The sequence below is a fragment of the Lagopus muta genome, chromosome 4, assembly GCF_023343835.1.
Source record: "Lagopus muta isolate bLagMut1 chromosome 4, bLagMut1 primary, whole genome shotgun sequence".
Classification (NCBI taxonomy): domain Eukaryota; kingdom Metazoa; phylum Chordata; class Aves; order Galliformes; family Phasianidae; genus Lagopus; species Lagopus muta.
Genome location: NC_064436.1, coordinates 64403139 through 64411904, shown reverse-complemented (window position 1 = coordinate 64411904; position 8766 = coordinate 64403139).

Sequence of the window (8766 nt, the reverse complement as noted above, 5' to 3'; positions counted from 1 at the left end):
CAGGGGAAATCCGTCCTGAACTCAGAAATATTGTTCCAGAAATAAAAGGGTGAAAAAAAGCTGATGCCTGATATGTGAAGGATATAATTTATTTACAAACTCAGGCTGTTCTTGTTTTTATAGAGCTTACGCATTCCTGCTATGCCACCACCACCTGCCTCTGATGTTATGGGCCGACAAAATAAAATGCCCAACAAAACCAGAGAATGTGTGACCAATGGGCTAATGAGAAAGCAGCGTTGAGGATCCAAGTATTATGGGCTTGCTTCCCCCAGTATTATCTATACAGGCACCAAACCTTGATTTTTTTTCATTGGTTTTTAACAGATAAGTTGCTGATGTTATACATTTATCACATCTCTCTGTATTTAATTATCTAAGAAAAAAAGCGAGGGATTGTTCGTTTGGAAGATGTAAATGTATTTTGAGGAGCTGTGTTGTAAACCTCTGAAACACAAGCAAATTTTGGCTCAGCAAGGAACACCCAGCGCCCTTTGACTTCTGCAACAAGGAGGGAGGGAACTGTGCCTTCAGAGTGAAATGCCTGTTCTAGCAGATTAGAATCATAGAATCACCAAGGTTGGAAAAGACCTAAAAGATCATCCAGTCCAACTGTTCACCTATTACCAATAGCTCCCACTAAACCATGTCCCTTGACACAACATCCAATCCATTCTGATTGCTGCCATTCAAGGGAAGATCAAAGGCATACAGATTCCTTCTGTATCCTGAAGTGTTTCTTCCTTAGTGGTGTCTAGTGAAAAAACAACTGCGTTGACCTTAGAATCTTTTTTTTTTTTTTTTAAACCTCTGATAAAGTTTAAGATTTGCTGTATGAAAGTACATGCAATGTGTTGCTTGTAATACCATGCTTTACACCTCATTTGAGGCATGCTAGGTAATATTTTCTGCCTTCAGGCCCATCCAGATTTGTACTTCAGGAATTTGTCTAATGCAGATTTTTGCATCACAGGGAATGTAAGGAAACATACAGGAAAAATCCTGCAATTACATTAAAACAATAATGACCTTACCTTTGAGATATTTATAAGAAATAACTTGATTATTAGACGATGTTTATGTAGACTTGATTTCCTTACTAGCAGAGCACAGAAAGTAAATAGTGTTATTATTTATCTTGCACATAAGTCCACTTCAAGACAGACAAATGTGTCCTGTAACTGATTAGAAACAGAATTGTAATCTCAGCTGTGAAAATGAGCAAAGGAAATGATCTCCTGAGACAGAAGCAGAGGGACAGAACTGGAGGGAGAAATCATTCACTTTTTCTTGATCAATTGTCAAAAAAGAGAGTGAGAAAATGATCATATCGCATCTATTCTTTTGGACAGAATTATAACCAAAGAGCTGTGATACTGGAGTTATTAAGTATTTCAGATAATGCCTATTGAACCTAAAACCCATTTTGTTCTCTTCCTATGTCTGTTTCTTCATCTTTTTTTTCCCCTAAAGATTAATAGAATTCCACATAGAGCAGGGATGCAACTCACCTTTTGCTTCAGAACAAGTACAGCAGTCACTAATAATTTTATTAGTGCTATTTTTTTGTAGAGAACATGTGCAAAATAATGCTTAACTTGGATTCAAGTGGAGAAAGAATCAGAATCCTATATCTTATCACTATAAAATAAGAGCAATAGCAATGATATTTCTAGCATTAGAGAAAAAAAAACAGAATGTAAGATTGTGTTATTATGTAACACTGTAGAAAATGTAAAAGTTTACTTCTTGTATTAAGACAAGTATGTAACAAAGATACAGAATAGCTGTGCCCTGTTGTGCTCCCAGTTCAGCAATAAATGTGACCTCAACATACGTGTAAGTATTTTACTGCTCTGGAGCATAGCAATACTCACCAGAAACAAGCAGTCTGCTGTTTTACCTGTGCTCAGTGAAGAGCAGAACTGAATCAGTGAGTCAGAAACACAGCTGATGACACAACTCCTGTCTAGGTGTACTTAACACCCTGCTGGGCCCACAGCCCTGCTGACTGGTAGAAACGAAGGCATGTTGATTGAAGAGGCCTGTGTTACCTGAGTGTGGTTATAGTTAGCTCAGTTTCAGCTGTGTAAGGAGCAGTGTGAACATAGCATTCTGTATTAAAAAGTGCATTGCAATGGATCTTTGGAGTGAATTCTTCTGTAGTGTTGAGGCAGTCCATAATCCTAAAAAATGCAGTAGAAATTAAGATATTTCTGGACAAAATTGAGATACGAAAATTTCACAAGTCTCCAGGGAAGGCATGGGCACATAGAACTTCATGGCAGCTGCAGATCAGGCTATAGAGTGTGATGGTTTTCTTTGTGCAATATAAACACATAAGGATCATCGCTGTTTTTTATGGAAAGTTGCTGGACAGTGCTTCTGTCTTTTTGGAAGCACTTCCGAAGTCTGTATGTGTGTATGTGCATACATGTACACTTATGCATGCTGCAAGCATTTTTGAGCAGCAATATTACTTTTGAAAGTAACGGATAAAGTGGATAAACCTGTTCTTTGTAATTTATTCTGCACATCTTGAGTACTGAGAAATTCTGAGACACAGCTTTTCTGACAGAGCTGAACTCATCTGAGATCCCCATTTATAAGAATGACTGAGTGACACAGAGAGTTTAAGTGACAGTTCATTCTCTTTTAAACCTCCCTTCAGCCAGTCTCAATTTGTAGAAGGAGATGGAAGGGGAAACAGGGAATGAAGTGCTATATAAAGACAAAAATCACAGATTGCATGATGGAAAAGACTCATTAGAACATCTTGTCCATTTTCCTGCTGGTCAGGATATAGATTCCAGGAAGAGTGAACTGCCAGCAGATTTTCAAGGATGAAATGACAAAAGGGAAAGAATTACTAATGGAGAAAAAGGTGGCAGTGCAGGATGAAGAGGTCCAGATATAATGGGAAGCTGCCTCTCCTTGGTGTGGTTCTCACCTGTGAAGGTGAGACCTTCCTCTATCTCCTAGTATTCTAGTGCACTAGAAGTGTTGGGAAGAAGTAGTTATCCCAATGAATTGATGAGGAAAATGTTCCTAGTAATTTTTGTTATAGCAGTTATAATTAGTTTTATTTAAAATATCACAAAGTATCATGACTTTGGTAGCCTTTGTGGCCATCAGCTCTTCAAAACTAATTAGGTAGTCTTTTGGGTTCCCTTTGTCTGAGCCCTGTATTCTTGCCCGTAGCTTCAGAAAGCATCTCTTTCTGGACTGGATGTTGAAAGATGATCCACAATAACATCAGAAGACAAAGAAGGGAAAAAAACAATAATATCTTGGAATCATAGAATCATGGGATGGCCTGGGTTGAAAAGATTGATCATCCAGTTTCACCCCCCTGCTGTGTGCAGGGTCACCAACCAGCAGACCAGGCTGCCCAGAGCCACATCCAGCCTGGCCTTGAATGCCTGCAGGGATGGGGCATCCACAGCCTCCTCAGACAGCCTGTTCCACTGCGTCACCACTTTCTGTGTGAAAAACTTCCTCCCAGTATCTGATCTAAACCTCCTCTGTCTCAGTTTAAAACCATTCCCCTCATCCTATCACTATCCACCCTTGTAAATCGTCATTCCCCCTCCTGTTTTTATGCTCCCTTCAAATTTTGGATATTCAAACATTGGATAATATTCTTCCCATCCTTTGATCTGATCTATTATTCAGTTTGAATGAAATTCTCTTGTTTGCCTTTGATGTGCCCTTTGGAGCTTCTTGGCAGCTACATCTCCTGTTCCTCATGTCACTACTTGTCCATGAGTTATGCAGAGTGGATTCTTATCACAATTATTTGACAGTCTTGAATAAATTGATAGGGTCAGAGAAACATCTGATGAGTTGCATGAAAACAAAAAGCAAGGAGCAGAGAAATCCTCTATGGGAAGCGTTACCTCTTGAACATAAGGAGGTGGTCTCAGGAGATTTTCTGGAAAGCATGTTTCATAGGTCCCACATCTTACCAAAATTAGAGTTGAATTTTATGCCTAAACTAATCTTCCAGCACTTTTATTTCTACATGACCTTCTTAGTTTTATCACACTTTCTTCCCTAACATCTAATAAAACCTCAGGTTACTTTAAACTCATATCCCGTTCTGATTTATAGCATCAGAAAAATATCTCCAAATAAGCAGAAAAGGAATCTAATGCTGCAAAGCCTTCTCCTGAAGTAATTGGTTCAATCTTTAGCCAGGCAAGTAGCATGGTTGCTTCTCCTGCCCACAGCTGTTATGGTGAGAAATGCAGCATGTAGATTATGATCGCATTTTATTGTGGGTAGGTTTGGTTATTTATTTATTTTCCCTGGGAATCTTGAGAAAGAAAACAGGAAACTTCTTAATCAGTGGTGAATAAATGCAGCCTTCTAGAAGAAGCAGTTCAGCAGGGTGTAGAAATCTTGTTGAGATGTATTAAATCTTGCCGGAAAAGCAAGGAGACTTCAGCCACTTGCTATTTGGGACAGGTTAGTGGACTCTGTGGGGAAATGCAGAAATAAAACTCATTCCTCTGATTTTACCATGCTGCTGTTCTGCAGTTGGCAAATGCAGGGCATGGCGGCATCAGTGCGCACTCCCAACTTACTTGGCAAAACAGTGCACAGAAAGAGGTTTTTCAGAGGGATATACACCTTCTGATAAAATAAAATAAAAAATGGGGGGGAAATAAGAATGGAAATTCCCCCAAATGGCTCCTAGAGAGCCTTACTCCATTGACATTGTTGGGAATCTTTTGACTGACACCCGTGCATTTCAATCTAGCTCAGGGAGACCAGAAAAATGTTTCACTGAAGTTCCACTGTTAAATGGTTTAATTATTTCTCTTCTGCTCACTCTGATTTGAAAGTCTAAGAGAATTGAAGCAAACAGATAAAAAGGCAAAGCTGGATCTAACTGAACATTTCTCTTTCAAAGTGGAGCTATGATTTCCAGTGCAAAAAAAAAAAAAAAAAAGAGGAAATCGTCTGGTTACAACAGGGTTAACAGTAAAGACTGCACTTTTTTTTATCCGTTTGAAATGGCTCCATGGTTCGAGAATGACTCTTTGCTTCCCCTCTTAATCTGTATTTTACGAGTGAGAAGCTTTGCATTATGCAAATCGTTAGATAGGAACAGGTGACATTTCAGCAAAGAACATGATCAGCGGCCCGGGCCTGGATTGGGCTGCTGATTTATACATTAGTATTTGTCACAAGGATCGCAAGTACTTCAGTCCACATTCTGTAATTTGCTTTTCTATTTTTTTTCTCCTCACAATCCTTAAGGTGGAAACTTCATCAAAATGTTTAAAGCACAATGGCCCAAAGACTGATTCTTTTGGTTTGAAATCTGGGGTGAAACAACATGGGATTCTTTTGGGGACCATTTGCTTGTGTTTATGGTCACTGCGTTAATTCGCTTGCTACAAGTTCTGGACAATGCTGAAGATGCAACTCCAGAACCAGATCTTCTTCAGCCAGGCCAAACAGTCTGGTGTCCCATTGGCACTGTTACAAATCATCAGAAGGAGAACCCTCTCCCAGTGTAACTGATTTTTTGTTTGTTTGTTTTTCCCTTTGGGCCTTCTTTAATGCACGGCAGGCTCAATATTGATTGATTTGTATGCCATGAGATAAGTTTTGGAATGTAATTTCTGAATGAGGGCTTACTGCCATTGAACTACCAGGTGCAGATGATTTTGTTTATCTAGTTTTCTGAAGCATTTTGGTTTTTACTTTTACAGTGTTAAAATTTTAAACAGTGGCAATATCTTAACTCAGAGAACAGCAGATGTTTTTAGATGGCCAAAATGTCATCCAAACGCAAGCTGAACAATGCTGCTCACAGCATTCTGCTCATGGTCCTCAACTGAGGATGGAGAGGCGTGTTTGGTGGCTGCATGCTGTTTGTCATTCCTGCCTTTTCTGAGAGGCACAACGACGTGGCAATTGTGTTAGGTTGTCCAGATCCAGAATGGCAGCAAATTCACTCAAGAGCAGAAGTTTTACACAATTTCACAAGAAATTTCACAGTTTCACTCCAGACATCTCTAATATAACAGTTGGGTGATAAAAAACTTCCTTTTTCTTAAAAGTTTCCTAGGGGACCAGACCACACTACTCACAAAGCCAGTGGTCTTTTTTAGTCCAATCTTTTGGCTCTTTGTTTGATGAGCACAAGCACAAGCAATTTTCCTCACCAACACTTTATCCTCTGGACATCTTACCTCTATTAATAAAGGAAGAACTTTAGATGACATAATCAATTTTGCATCACTTCTTGCTGTATACTTATGATTTCAATGGTTCTTTTAGGTTACAACTCGAATGAGAAGCTATACTTAAAGCTTCAGTGAGATTTCTATTAACCCATAACACCGTATTTTCCAATTTTTTTTCTGCCTTCAATTCTTGTGGAGTGTAATATGACAAAAAAATAACTCATCCCTTTTCTATAAGCCTCTCAGGTGTGTTGACAATGTTTGGTCAATGTTTGAAAGCCTGTGTTTCCCTGATCTTTGGATACATTTCTGTTTACAAATATCTCTTTTTGAGATCTAGTTCAGAAAAAACAGTATTGATTGGGCATAGCAATCAGCATACAGCATACACCTTCCTGCAGTAAAGGCCACTAATCCTTCGATGTGATATTTTATTTTGAGCAGCCTGCTTTTTAGCTAGAATAATAGGTTAGATTCCCTCTTAATGTGATTCCTTTGCTCCTTAAGGTAACTTCAGTAAAGATAAGAACATTCTTCTGAGAATGGCTCTAGTCTGTAATTCATTAATGTCAGGAGTCATTACCATTTCTTAATGTTGTTGCAATTAAGCCTTAGTTCAGTCCCGACATACTCAGCTGTGGCCATGGCAATGCCTTTGATAGGTGCCTGTCTTGCAAGTGATTCCCCCCAGTGCTGTGTCCAGCTGCATGAAGGCTCCTGAAGGCCCCTGGCACCCTTGGCTGCTATCCTCCCCTTGAAACACTCTACTATATTAAGGACCTACTATAAAGGTCCTTCATTCTGTACTGGCAAAGCAGTCCACACCTCTTTCGCCACACCCAGAAGGGAACTCGATGCCCTCTTGCAACAAAGGAGGAGGTCTCTTGTCTGGAATAAAGATGCCCACAAGTATACAAAGTTATGAACTTCTGTTTATATCAAAGTTACAACTTTCTGATATCTTTTCTTATATTTGTATTGTGACCCATTTGAACATATACCAAAGAGTTTGCCACAAGATGCATACATGTGTTTTTGTCCAGGAGGAATGCCATCCTAAGCCGTGTATGAACAGCAAGTCTCCCTTGCATGTCTTCACAGGAAAGCCAGCATTCTGAATCATGTTGGCCATTTCATTATTCCAATGTATTAATGCTCTAATACCAAAACATATGGAATGAGTATAGAGATGTTACTGATTTTACAGGCAATTAATAGAGTTGCTCCTCTGATGAGCTTAAAATGAAAGTAAAATAGAGAGAAAAAAATATATATTATAAGGCTTGGGGCACTGAGATGCAGACCAAATGTCTTTCCCAACAGAACCAAAACTTCACCCCAGTTCTTCAGCCTCTTGCAATAATCATAGTAGGGAATCTTCCTACGTTTCTTGCTAAGAGAGTCTGGAAACTAAAGCATTTCTGCCATCTGGTTCCGTTTGTGTTCTTTCAGATGAGTAAAAGTAGGACAAGAAAAGAAATTTTAACTGGTAAATTTAATTCCTGTAGATATTTTCACTATGGGATTCTTTTAAAGTTCTATTAAGTCACTTCCGGATTGCCTAGGAAAAGAAGGATTTTATGTGCTAAGGAACATTAGGATGTGCACTGAGAAGTGCAGTGATCCATTTGATAGTTGGTTTTTTTTTCTTGATTAGTTCTACTGTGGCATATAGTTGTAATGCAGCTGCTACCACAGGATGTAAGGACGTGTCCTGCAGTTGCCCTGCTTCTAGTCAGCACAGTTGACTAGGTTGGAGACAGTCATCTATCCCCAGTCATTTAAGAGCACAGGGGAGTTGTCTTCTCATGGATGAATACAAGAAAAGTGTTTATGACTGTTACCTACAGGATATTGGTAATAGAAGGGACAATGAGAAAAGGTTGTCATTTGTCAGTATTAATCTGGAGTAGTATGTGTTGAAGGTGTAGGACATGGCCTGTGTATTTGGTGCTGTGTTGTCTGCCCAAAGGAACGATGTAACCTTAACTGAACTCATCAGTTGCTTTCTGAGAATTGTGGATTTCTTGTTATGTTAATGCACACACACACACAAAAGAAAAAAAAAATTGATCAGGCCTGTATTCCTCAGAAAATCTGTAAATTGTAAAAAATAGCTAGTAAATTTAGTCCAAATGTCAAATTTGTATCAGAGCTTAAAATAAAGAATATACAAGATGGCTAATTCCAAGGACCTGATGATCCCCTTAGCTTCATTTCGTGATGAAAGTGCACAGCATTTCTGAGACAATGTGAATTTTTTATGGGTGTTGTTCTATTATCAACTTTCCATTTGCCTCACTAGTATTATTGATTATTTATATAGTAAAGTGAATCATTGCTTCTGGATGCCTCATTTATCCAGGGTTGGGTTGTATTACGCTTTCTTCAGCCTTGCATCGTCTGCAAAAATTCTGGTTTCCTCCAAAGGTGTTTCTTTGAAAATATTTCTTTCAGAGACTTTTATTAACTTATTAGCAATTAATTTATTAACTATTTATATTGCTGGATAAGCAAAAGAAACTTTGGTAGGTGGCTATGGATGTTGAAGTTAACGCCTGCT